General features: G+C 30.7%; 1 non-coding gene across 1 annotated transcript; it reads left to right on the top strand.

Moving 5' to 3' along the window:
- Window positions 1–3,036: 3,036 nt before the first annotated feature.
- On the top strand, window positions 3,037–3,143 carry LOC139860701 (small nucleolar RNA R71). Its single transcript, XR_011763329.1, has one exon. It is a non-coding gene; the product is annotated as a small nucleolar RNA R71 (small nucleolar RNA).
- Window positions 3,144–14,801: the final 11,658 nt, after the last annotated feature.

Raw genomic sequence — 14,801 nt, forward strand, 5'->3', positions numbered from 1 at the left:
ACAGTAAACCGGGTAAAACTGATTAGTATCATCCAAAACAAAAGTACCTGCAATAATCTTGTACAAAGATATGTGATAGATAATTTTTAATTGAATAACTTGGTACATTCTCCCCACACTTAGTTTCTTTCTTTGCCTTTTTATTCTCCTTTATTCCATTTTAAATGAATTCAAGCATTTTAGGTTGTTTTTCAATTTATGTCCTTTCCGAGGTAACGATAATTTCGGCATTAACACCTAGTTTTATCGTTCATAAATATGTATAAACATGATTTTAAATTCATTTAGTTAAAAAATTTTAAAATTTTCATAATATTTAGAAAATAAGCCAAGTATAAACCCGAGAGAATTTATAACCCTTCCCCACACTTGAGATCATGCAATGCCCTCATTTGCATGAAATCAGACTATAATTATTAATTCATGAGGGTGATTAGTGTAGAAAAGTGATTAAAAATACCCAGTTTGTAATTACAAAGCTCGTCGAATGATAGATGGCGCGCCTCATCGTTCATTCCTTCATTTATTATATCACATTTGTTGTTTTGCATCTTGTCGTCAAAATCAGTACCTTTTGCTGAACTTAATGTTAGTCTTTGAAAGTGCGTTGTTTTACCCTGTTGTTTACATGATAAAATACAAACATATATACATATTTTTAAAGTTGGGTATATTACCCCACGTTCAAAAATTTATAAAATCAAATATATATATATATATATTTTTTTTTGCATACTTTAAATCAATAAAATTAAAAATAATGATGAAAAAAATTTTCGCCCCGCCCTCGGGTAAAGTAATTTCGGCTCAACGGCCTAGTCTTCAACTCACGACGAATTTTAGAAATCATTTTTTTTCAACTTAATGAAATAAAGTAAATTTTTGTTTTTAAATTCACACAAAACTTAAAAAGAAAACATATTAATTTCATATAAAACCTAAAAAACAAAAAAAATTCAGAATGGGGGGAGAAAACTAGTTCTTTAGTGTCTGCTAGCGGAAAAGACCAATCGAATTCCATTCTCGGAACTACACGAGAACAGAACAACTAACTCCAAACAGCATTTTCTTTTTAGAAAATTTGAATCTCCTCACACTTAGGTAGATGTGGTGTCGAAATTGTGATTAACTTCATCGTCAATTTCTCTTGGACCATAATCAACTTGCATATCTGTGACTTTTGCTTTAAGCCAGTGACCAGCTTTTTCCGTAATATCCACAAATTCAACTAGCTTCGCCTTTTCTTTAGGCGACAGATTGGATACTAACCGGTTATATAACTTAAAGTTTCCCTTACTTTTAGCATCAATAACCCGTTTAAAAAGTTTCTTCATTGAACTGTTAATAACGGGGTTATTTAATTTCGTATCAACTATGGGGTTCTTTATTATCAAGTCATCATTAGGTGTTACTTCATTTTCCCCACACTTAGGCGTTCTATTATTGTTAAGCATTACCGTTGGAGTTGGTAAAACAACATGGTTCTTACCAATCGTTTTTGTCGGTTCAACGGTTTTGGTTTGTGGATATTTAGACTTTCGAATCATAAAGGTGATCGATTTCTCATCATTACTAAGTGTCATTCTACCCTTTCTTACATCAAATAACGCCCCGGTGGACGCTAAGAATGGTCGACCTAAAATTAGAGGAACGTTTGAGTCCTCTTCTATGTCAATGACAATGAATTCGACTAGAAAGGTTAAATTACCTACTTGAACGGGTAGGTTGTCAGCAATTCCAACTGGGTGCTTAATGGTTTGATCAAGGAGTCGAACACTCATATCCGTTGGAGTTAACTCACCTACACCTAATCTCTTATATAATGAAAGAGGCATAACACTTACACTCGCACCTAAATCTGCTAGTGCATCATACATGACACAGTCACTAAGTAGACAAGGAACAATAAATTCACCCGGATCACCTACCCTAGGTGGAGGATTTGGTGGAACTGTCTTCACCGGGTTTACTTCTACTGTTTTTGTTTCTTGCACTTTTTTATTCTTCTTCTTCTTCTTTCCAGAGGTATCACAAACTTTATTACCTATTACTTGCTCATACTCAACTCCTTTTCTTGGAAACGGGATGGGTGGTCTGTATGGTGCCACCACTGGCTTTACATACTCGGGTGGTGGTGGTGGTGTAACTTCTTCATTGTTACTTACATCTAAAACTTTCCCATCTTCTGGTATTGGTTTTTCAGAATTTGTTGATATCATGTTAACATTTTCATTCTGAGGATTTACTTCATTATTACTCGGTAGCTTTCCTTGTTCCCTTTCACTCATCAATCTAACAAGAGTACCTACTTGTTTTTCTAGATTCAAAATGGAAGCTTGTTGAGTTCTAAATGACTGATCAAACCTCTCATTCGTTTGGGTTTGAGTTTCAATAAATTGTGTTTGAGATTCAACTAGCTTAAATACCACTTCTTCCAGATTTGACTTCTTCTCGTCGGTTTGTTGTGGTGGTTTATACAAACCAGGTCTTTGTTGATTGAAAGTGTTGTTTTGAGTTGGTTGGTTATTCGGACCTTGTTGGTTATACGAGTTATTGTCGGGTCCTTTTGGATTGTAAAGAATGTTTTGATTTCGATTGAAGTTTGGCCTTGGCGGTTGATAATTATTCTGATAACTATTTTCCAGCCTTTGGTTCATGTAGACAACATTCTTACGTTGTTCCATCGTTTGTTCAATGTGACAGTCTTTCATTAAGTGTGGTCCACCGCATTGCTCACAACTAATTCGTATTGCGTGAATATATTTATTCATATTTTCCATTCGTCTCTCGAAAGCATCTATTTTTGCGGAAACGGAATCAAAGTTATGGCTAGAATCGGCTCTAGCCGCTTTAGATGAACGATATATATCTTTCTCTTGGTGCCACTCATGAGAGTGGGAGGCTGTGTTATCAATAATTTTGTAAGCTTCAGTTGCGGTTTTCTTCATAATGGAACCACCAGCTGTTATGTCGATGTCTTTTCGTGTAGCAACGTTGACACCTTGGTAGAATATTTGTACTATTTGATAAGTGTCTAAACCGTGTTGAGGACATCCTCTCAACATCCTTCCGAATCTTGTCCACGCCTCATATAATGTTTCATTTGGCTTTTGTTTGAACGTAACAATTTCTCCTTGAAGTCTTACGGCTTTGGATGCCGGAAAGAATCGTTTAAGAAATTTTTCAACTAAAACATCCCATGTGTCAATCGCCCCTTCAGGTAACGATTCTAACCAATCTTTGGCTTCTCCCTTTAAAGTCCAGGGAAACAACATGAGATAGATCTGCTCATCTTCCACTTCTCGGATTTTGAATAGTGTACAAATTCTTTTAAACGTACGAAGGTGTTCGTTAGGATCTTCATTCGGTGCACCACTGAATTGGCATTGGTTAGTTACCATGTGTAGAATTTGTCCTTTGATTTCATAATCTGGCGCATTAACTTCTGGCTTAATAATGGCGTAACCTTGGCCCGTGCGTGTGGCTCTCATTCGATCTTCCATACTTAGAGGTTCCGTTACTTCCATAATTGAATTTGTTGAATACGAATCACTAGAGGATTCTGATTTAATGGTTTGTGGCTCAGGAGGAATAATTAGTGGTTCAGGATCTTGGAATTGTCCTTTAATATGCTCCGGGTTCTTAATTGTGAAGTCGGGTTCAAAAGATGGATTATCGGAAATTTGAGTTGGAGTTCTTGTTCGACTAGATGACGATTCTAAAGAAAAATCAACGGCGACAATATTTGCTAGATGTCTTGATCGAGTTACAGGTGGTGAACGTATGAAAGGTGGTGAACGTTTTGCTCGGTGCATTCACAGAATATCCTATTAGTTATAAAAATAAGAAAAACTTATATAAGTTATCCAATTAATAGACTTTTCTGATTTTGCCCATGTTTCGAATAGCCAAAAGATGCAGCAGAGGGGCAGGATTCGTTTGGTCTCAATATAATTGAGTACTGTTTGGCTCCAATAACCCGGTCCACGTACAAATCCAACTATTACTACGAACCAGAAAATTTTGATGTCTATCAATTTAACCACTTAAAATAAATTTTCGTAATTTTAAGAAATTTGGATAAGAAGTAGAATAAAAATCTTATCCTAAAACTAGAATAGCGAGAAATAAGAAAGAAAAAGATTGCGCGTCGAAAAAGGTCGAAAAATAAAAGGTCGAAAAATAGGCGTCGAAAAATAAAAATAAGAAAGTAGCGTGAAATACGGCGTCGTAAAATTCTAAAGCACCTAAAACTTAATCTAAGGAATAAGCACTTAAGGGATATATTTTTAAAGGGCTAGTTCTATGAGGTAGTTTACTTATTACCCATTATTATTATTATTATTATTATTATTATTATTATTATTATTATTATTATTATTATTATTATTATTATTATTATTATTATTATTATTATCATTATTATTATTATTATTATTATTATTATTATTATTATTATTATTATTATTATTATTATATATTATCATTATTATTATTATTATTATTATTATTATTATTATTATTATTATTATTACAATAAAGGTTAGTTACGTAAAATATACTTAATAAAATTATATTTTATAAATTAATTATTTAAAGTATATAAAATAAATATATTTACACATAAATTACTAAAATAATAGTTATAATAATACATAAATTATTTGACTTCAATTATATGTGTTAATATATAAATAAATGATATAGGTTCGTGAATCTGAGGCCAACCTTGCATTGTTCAGTTCCGTCGTATGCATATTTTACTACAAAATATCGTATAGTGAGTTTCATTACTCCCTTTTTAAATGCTTTTGCAATATATATTTTTGGGACTGAGAATACATGCGCTTTTATAAATGTTTGACGAAATAGACACAAGTAATTGAAACTACATTCTATGGTTGAATGATCGAAGCCGAATATGCCCCTTTTGCTTGGTAGCCTAAGAATTAGTAAACCAGTCTACAAATTGACGCGAATCCTAAAGATAGATCTATTGGGCCTAACAAACCCATCCGTTGTTGTGAATGCTTTAGTACTTCGAGTTTTTATATCATGTCCGATGGATGTCCCGGAATGATGGGGATATTCTTATATGCATCTTGTTAATGTCGGTTACCAGGTGTTCAATCCATATGAATGATTTTTGTCTCTATGCATGGGACGTATATTTATGAGAAATGAAAATGAAAATCTTGTGGTCTATTAAAATGATGAAAATGATCGATTATGATAAACTAATGAACTCACCAAACTTTTGGTTGACATTTTAAAGCATGTTTATTCTTAGGTATTGATGTGGTAGCGTGAGGGTACGAAATAGTATTATTTTTAATACAAAATACTACAAATTATGACACAAGTTTTATTAATTTACGGATGGGATATACCTAAACCTTGCTACAACACTATAGGCAGTGTACCTAATCGTAGAGTAGTGTAGTTTTTAGTAAGTCCGGTTCGTTCCACAGGGAGCTGGTGATACTTACTATATTTTTAACTATATTTATACAAAATATATATAATTATATAAGTAGTAACATTATTATAAAAGGGGGGTTTTACCGTTTAATGACCGGTTTGTCGATTCTATATTTTAAGCGTAAAGATAAATGACGATAATTAAAGTGCGTAAAATAATGACAATAAATAAAATGACAGTAAATAAAATTGCGAGTAATAAAATGACAGTAAATAAAGATACGATGAGAAATATAATAAAAGAATTATGCTTATTTAAACTTCCGTAATCATGATGTTTGACGTGTTGATTTTAATTTATTACCATGGGTTAATTGTCCTTTGTCCTGGTTTATTTGATACGTCTATCTGGTTTTTGTCCATAATAGTCCATCGGTCATAAATATAAAGTGCGAGTATCCTCGTCAAATTACCCTTATACCCGAAGTCAAATATTCCAACTGATTAAGGATTTAAACTGTGACGCAGTTATCACTTCTGTCAACAATTACACCAGTTATCACTGTATGTAATCCACCCCTGTTTTAATTAGTTTATGAATATTAATTCATCCACTTGATCAGAATGAATAATCAATTACCCAACTCAATTGATTAATTAAATGATTATAACAGATTCCATATGAACATCACTAAATAGGACAACCATAATCATTATTAATTATTAGGTTAATTAATTTGAAGATAGGTTCGACAGACTCCAATGAGTTGTCACTCAATTAGACAATACCCCCCATCTATTAATAGTCAATAGTTCAATTTCCACAAGTGTCGATCTTTTGCCCAAACCTTAATTATGGTCCAAAGTTCAATAACCCCTTCTTAATATTTTAGCCCAACATCACGATTACTTCGGCTCAAATAAGCATAATAATAACTTAGTTACGATACATTAATGTAAAAAGGTTGAACATAACTTACAATGATTAAAAATAGCGTAGCGTTACACGGACAGAATTTCGACTTACACACTCAAACGATCTCTATCATAAATCTTATTATTATCATAATTTAAAATTAAAATTAAGATTATTGTTATATCTTATTAAGTTAACATTATGATAGAGATATAGAATATAGATATTGATAATTGATATTGATAAATAAGAAAAAGATAGAAAAAGGTGTGTTTTTACATTACGATTACAAAGCCTTTTATAGGCGAATTTAGAAATTGAATTTTCACTTATGACCCCTGAACTATGCTCAATTAACAACTTTTTATTATTTAATATTATTCTTATTATGAATTATTTAAATATTATATTTTATTCTTGTGCATAGTTGACTCGTAATTTTTACACCGTTGCGTCGAGCGTTGAGAGTTGACTCTGGTCCCGGTTCCGGATTTTCGAACGTCCTTGCGTACAATTTTATATTTTGTACTTTGCATTTTGTAACTTGTACTCTTGTCATTTTTAGACGTTCCTCATCAATAATTTGAACCTTTTTGATTGTATCTTGTACTTTTGAGCTTTTTGGACCTTTGTGTCTTCAATTCGTCGTTTTCGCCTTTTGTCTTCGCACTTATTTAAAATAAACGAATATTACTTGAAAATGGAACAATTGCAACTAAAATCTTGTCTTTCTTGGGGGATTTTGCTATGAAATATATGTTCCTTTTTAGCCTTATCAGGTATGAAAAAAATCTTCCGCTGTGCATTTGCTCATTCTAGAGATATTACTTGGAGTCATTCATGACATATTTCAAAAGACATTGCATTCGAGTCGTTGAGTTCATCAAGATTACTACTAAGTCAATTATAGTTGGATATATTAGAAAATGGTACGCATGCCGTCAACTTTCGATGTAATGAAAGTTTGTATTTTAAAAACAAATGCAATATTTGTAAAATGTATCATATAGAGGTCAATTACCTCACGATGTAACCAAATGTAATGTATTCGTTCGGATGGATTAGGACGGGTCTCTACAGGTGGTATCAGAGCGGTGGTCTTAGCGAACTAGGTCTTGCATTAGTGTATCTAATTGATAGTTGTTTAGATGCATTAGTGAGTCTGGACTTCGACCGTGTCTGCATGTCAAAAGTTTTGCTTATCATTTCGTGTCGAAAAATCTACTTATCATCCTTAGGAAATTACCTGCTTATCATTCCTAGTCTAGACACATCTTACTGCATTGATTGTATGAATAGTGTATAGACAAAATTCATATCTTAGCGTATCTGATAATTCATATCCTAGCGTATCTGTTACTGTAGATTTGCCTGACATATGCTGTAAATTCCTCCGTAATCTACGAAATCTTTTATATATATATATATATATATATATATATATATATATATATATATATATATATATATATATATATATATATATATATATATATAGATATTCTATGTATATATAGATATTCTATGTATTTAGAATACCATCCGATAGCCAAAACTCATTTCATATCGAAAAATCCTTTATTCAATCGTACGAAATAGAACTCACCACTAGTTCAAGTCCCTCAGATTCCGATATGGAGTTTCACTCGAGTTCCGAAAGCAGCGTCTCCAGAATGAATCAATCAATCAGCCATCCCCAATTCATCTGATGAGTTCGTAGTCGACTTAATCAACGGAAACGAGAAGAAGGCAATTCCTTTTCACTAACCAAATTTCCCTCTTGGCGATGAACCAGAAACACTTACCGACGAATCAGTCCGAAACACCATTTTCACCCTCATTTCCAGAGTAGCTCGACATGATTATATTCTATCTAAAATTCTAAACCTTATTCATCCGCTCGTTCTGACCGACAATCATTCCGGAGTAATAAGTCAACAAGCTTCGCGCCCGAGTTGTAGCCTTGGAAAATATGGTGCAAAATGTACCAGCTTCAGCAACATCACCGGCACCAACAGTACCACCAACATCAATACCAGTACCACCAAAAACAACATCCGCATTACACGCCTCAACACCACAATCTATACCTCAAACATAATCATCGTTCTACATGACGTTCTACATCATTTATCTTCGTTCAACATAGCAATTATGTAATCTTTAATGTTTTAGAGATTATATATTCTTGTTCTAACGGTAAATCAAATGAGTTTAATATCATATTGACTCGTTAAATCCATGATTACATCTGAAGAAAATATATATGTATATATGTTTTCATAAAGATTGTAATTAAAAATTCTTTTGTACAAACTGTTAATGGTGAAAATGTTTTAACGGGTAGGTAATACCCGAGGAATATTTAGATTTCACATTAATAAGTTACACTGTACATTCTTCGAATCTGATTCAACGGTCATTTACTATCCTACTTACATCCACAGTTATACGAATACGTTCACCACAGAATAACCATTTTCATTCAATTTCATATTTGAATTTTGACTTATCAAAATCCAACATGTGGCATAATGAAGAAAGCATTTGACAAAATAAAATTTGTTAGAAACAAACAAATTAACTATGAGAAATTTTGTTAAGAATCCACGCTAACCAAATCCTAGCTGACTGTTCCTAACTAACTGTTCCTATATGACTATATCCTTATAATATACTAGTTTTGGTTGAACTATTGGACTATTGGACTACTATCGTGGACAATTAAAAAGTATTAAAAGAGTAGAAAATAGTAATTACAACACATTTTGACTTAAAAGATCGTAAATAAATTACATCTACTACAGTTAAATATTTCCTCAAGTTTGCCACTTGATTTCATCTTAAACACCCTTTGTATGTTGACGATTACAATCGGCATTTAATCATCTAAAAACACAATTCTCTTGAAACCACCTCGGATTCATAACCGATGATTCAGATATGGTAGAATTAAATGCAGAGGAAACAGCAAAATTGTAGATGGTCTAAATGGCCAAAAGTTTAATAATAAAGAATGGAATGTTGGGAACGCTCGATAGAAAATTTGGTACTGAAAAATGGATTGAGCTAACCATGAAGGAGACCAAGGACAAATACAAGGACCAAACCCTATATTCAAAGAACCCAGATAAATCTGGATCCGATGAAATCTTTAGAGAATATTTTGCTCCGAAGTCATGTTAAAATCTTGCGAAAAATTTTTCTTCATCAACCTTCAAACTTAGAAATTCCAAAATATCATCATAAATATCTTTGATATTTCTGAGGATAATTTCATAAATATTCTTGTTAGAAATTATCTACCTCTTTGTGCTTCTGTATTCCATTATATTGGAAACTTCTGTAAAATCTAAGTATAAATTATGAATGAATTGTGGAGAAGTGTTGAGAATTGAAGCATGGGTTAGTATAATATAATGACGCCCGACCAACGTGATTATATTATAGTAAGTCATGCTGAATTTCTAATGGAACGTGATGATGGTTCACATATCATACCCTCATCATGAACCATGTTACATAACTCTTTCATTTTACTTAATCTCTAAGCATATCACGGAAATATTTCCTTGATATTTTTGTTCTTCCGTAATTTCAACAGTTGCTAATAAATCGTGCTATTACATTTACCTTCTGATTAGAAGATTTCCTTAAAATTCTTTGAATTCCTGAAATCAACCGTAACTACATCAACAGTCAAGACAGATATTTATTACCTCATTTCACTCTTATGCGATAGCTTCATTCATATTATTCGATTAATCGAATTATTTTATCCCAATTACTCAATGGTGATAAAACTCTATTTATCAACTTATATTCGTCATGAAAACATTTTTATTATTAGCCATGATGACCTCACTCAAATTTCGGGACGAAATTTCTTTAACGGGTAGGTACTGTGACGACCCGGAAATTTCTGACCAAATTTAAACTTAATCTTTATATGATTTCGACACAATAAGCAAAGTCTATTAAACCGAATCTCAAAATTTTTGAACTATTTACATGGATTAAGTTAACCTTTGACTATGCCCGACGATTCACAAACAATTGTTGTAAATAACCATGTATATATTTATATATATCTAAATGTAAGTATATAATAAAATTTGAAATTATAGAATATACAAATTAAACATTAGATTCAAATATGTAAAATAAGATAAAAAAAATAATTAAGTGTAATTTAAAATGAATCTTTATATATGATTTCTATAATTATTATTTGTATATCGTAATATATGATAAGTGTATAAAAATTTAATACTTAATATAAGTTATTATGAAATGTATATTATATAGTTATATTACATAATCAATAATATGTAATACTAATATATTAAATATAATTATAAATATAAATGTGTAATAATATTGTTATTACCTTAAATATTAATAACAATACTAGTGTTTTAATATTATTTTAAATATATAATCTATAAATATAAATTTGATATATATAAAGTTTTATAATTACTAATATTATTATTATCATTAAAAATATTAGTATTATTATTATAATTATAATTGTTATAAATTTTATAGCTATTATTATCAATATCATTAATAATGATATTATTATTATTACTATTATTATTATAAATTTTGTTATTATTTATAATATTAAGAGTATTACTATTATTACTATAATTATAAATATTTATTAATTAATAAATACAAATATATACATACAAAAAATAAATACAGATACGTATCAAGTATTCAGTTCCTATCACTATCTCTCTGTAAAGGATTTTGTTTTATGTTTCTAATCTGATTTCATATTGAATTTAATCCCAGTTACAAGACACAATTCAATTAGCCAACGATTTCTCAGTTTTGTCTTTCTTTTTTTCTTTGATTCATTTTCTCTGCTCCTGATTGAAACTGATTGAAACTGTTGATCATTACATTCACTACAAAACAACTGCAATTGATTCCAATCTATTAACCATCGTGATCAAGCTTTATATTATTTTCTCTGATCGAATTAATCATGTACTTCCTGTCTGATTCTTGTTACACGTCCAAATCCCTTCGCAATGCAAACAAATTTGATCACATCATATTACAGCAATCCAAATAGAGGAGAAGAAAGATCAAATAGACAGATAAAAAATTTGTTAGCTATCAAAATCAGTAAAGCGTACGATTCTGTTTAGAGTCACTATCTGTTTTTTTTTCTTTCCTGACTTCTTCTGCTGGAATATCATGTCGACACCTTCTTGAATATAAAACAATCGATCGTACATTTGAGTTCTATTACAATCATTCAAATGCACATATTTATATATATATATATATATATATATATATATATATATATATATATATATATATATATATATATATATATATATATATATATATATATATATATGATATTGCAATTGTAAAAATAAAGGAGAGATATTTAGATACATATACATATATTACTTACACTCAAGCAATTGCAGAGTGATATTTAGGATTCATAATCGAAACTCAACCCACCATCTTCATTTGATTATCTTCACGACACCACTTGAAATCACCATCACCTTATTGATGAAACCTTTCACCACCACATAACCTTACAATGACCAATCCCATATTCATCACTATTGATCACCTTTTTAATTATTATTTTTCTTGTTAGTTTTCTGTGGCAAACCGTGAATCACACCACCATCCTCAAACCTGTAATCAAACCCACTCAAACAACCACTACCTTGCGTATATTTTTTTCTTCTTCCTTTCGACAAGCTAGACCATCGCTTACACCACCACAAACCTATCGAGTTAATTCTGCAATTCATTGTAGCTGCTACTTACTATTTTGCTATTTTCATTTAATTCACAAGACTAACCCTTTAAAACTGCTGCTATATGAATGTTAGTTGCTGTAATGACCCGAACTTTTCCATGTTTATATATATATTAAATGAAATTGTTATTTACATGATTAAGTGTTTCCAACATGTTAAGCAATCAAACTTGTTAAGACTTGATTAATTGAAATAGGTTTCATATAGACAATTGACCACCCAAGTTGACCGGTGATTCACGAACGTTAAAACTTGTAAAAACTATATGATGACATATATATGGATACATATATAGTTAACATGATATTATGATAAGTAAACATATCATTAAGTATATTAACAATGAACTACATACGTAAAAACAAGACTACTAACTTCATGATTTTGAAGCGAGACATATATGTAACGATTATCGTTGTAACGACATTTAATGTATATATATCATATTAAGAGATATTCATACATCATAATATCATGATAATATAATAATTTAAAATCTCATTTGATATTATAAACATTGGGTTAACAACATTTAACAAGATCGTTAACCTAAAGGTTTCAAAACAACACTTACATGTAACGACTAACGATGACTTAACGACTCAGTTAAAATGTATATACATGTAGTGTTTTAATATGTATTCATACACTTTTTAAAGACTTCAAGACACTTATCAAAATACTTCTACTTAACAAAAATGCTTACAATTACATCCTCGTTCAGTTTCATCAACAATTCTACTCGTATGCACCCGTATTCGTACTCGTACAATACACAGCTTTTAGATGTATGTACTATTGGTATATACACTCCAATGATCAGCTCTTAGCAGCCCATGTGAGTCACCTAACACATGAGGGAACCATCATTTGGCAACTAGCATGAAATATCTCATAAAATTACAAAAATATGAGTAATCATTCATGACTTATTTACATGAAAACAAAATTACATATCCTTTATATCTAATCCATACACCAACGACCAAAAACACCTACAAACACTTTCATTCTTCAATTTTCTTCATCTAATTGATCTCTCTCAAGTTCTATCTTCAAGTTCTAAGTGTTCTTCATAAATTTCAAAAGTTCTAGTTTCATAAAATCAAGAATACTTCCAAGATTGCAAGTTTACTTCAAAGTTTTCTAAATCCATTCCAAGTAATCATCCAAGATCAAGAAACCTTTGTTACTTACAGTAGGTTATATTTCTAATACAAGGTAATAATCATATTCAAACTTTAATTCAATTTCTATAACTATAACAATCTTATTTCGAGTGGAAATCTTACTTGAAATTATTTTCGTGTCATGATTCTGCTTCAAGAACTTTCAAGCCATCCAAGGATTCTTTGAAGCTAGATCTATTTTTCTCATTTCTAGTAGGTTTATCCAAGGAACTTGAGGTAGTAATGATGTTCATAACATCATTCGATTCATACATATAAAGCTATCTTATTCGAAGGTTTAAACTTGTAATCACTAGAACATAGTTTAGTTAATTCTAAACTTGTTCGCAAATAAAAGTTAATCCTTCTAACTTGACTTTTAAAATCAACTAAACACATGTTCTATATCTATATGATATGCTAACTTAATGATTTAAAACCTGGAAACACGAAAAACACCGTAAAACCGGATTTACGCCGTCGTAGTAACACCGCGGACTGTTTTGGGTTAGTTAATTAAAAATTATGATAAACTTTGATTTAAAAGTTGTTATTATGGGAAAATGATTTTTATTATGAACATTAAACTATATCCAAAAATCATGGTTAAACTCAAAGTGGAAGTATGTTTTCTAAAATGGTCATCTAGACGTCGTTCTTTCGACTGAAATGACTACCTTTACAAAAACGACTTGTAACTTATTTTTTTGACTATAAACCTATACTTTTTCTGTTTAGATTCATAAAATAGAGTTCAATATGAAACCATAGCAATTTGATTCACTCAAAACGGATTTAAAATGAAGAAGTTATGGGTAAAACAAGATTGGATAATTTTTCTCATTTTAGCTACGTGAAAATTGGTAACAAATCTATTCCAACCATAACTTAATCAACTTGTATTGTATATTATGTAATCTTGAGATACCATAGACACGTATACAATGTTTCGACCTATCATGTCGACACATCTATATATATTTCGGAACAACCATAGACACTCTATATGTGAATATTGGAGTTAGCTATACAGGATTGAGGTTGATTCCAAAATATATATATTTTGAGTTGTGATCAATACTGAGATACGTATACACTGGGTCGTGGATTGATTCAAGATAATATTTATCGATTTATTTCTGTACATCTAACTGTGGACAACTAGTTGTAGGTTACTAACGAGGACAACTGACTTAATAAACTTAAAACATCAAGATATATTAAAAGTGTTGTAAATATATTTTGAACATACTTTGATATATATGTATATATTGTTATAGGTTCGTGAATCAACCAGTGGTCAAGTCTTACTTCCCGACGAAGTAAAAATCTGTGAAAGTGAGTTATAGTCCCACTTTTAAAATCTAATATTTTTGGGATGAGAATACATGCAGGTTTTATAAATGATTTACAAAATAGACACAAGTACGTGAAACTACATTCTATGGTTGAATTATCGAAATCGAATATGCCCCTTTTTAT

Source organism: Rutidosis leptorrhynchoides, chromosome 7 (assembly GCF_046630445.1).
Source record: "Rutidosis leptorrhynchoides isolate AG116_Rl617_1_P2 chromosome 7, CSIRO_AGI_Rlap_v1, whole genome shotgun sequence".
NCBI lineage: Eukaryota > Viridiplantae > Streptophyta > Magnoliopsida > Asterales > Asteraceae > Rutidosis > Rutidosis leptorrhynchoides.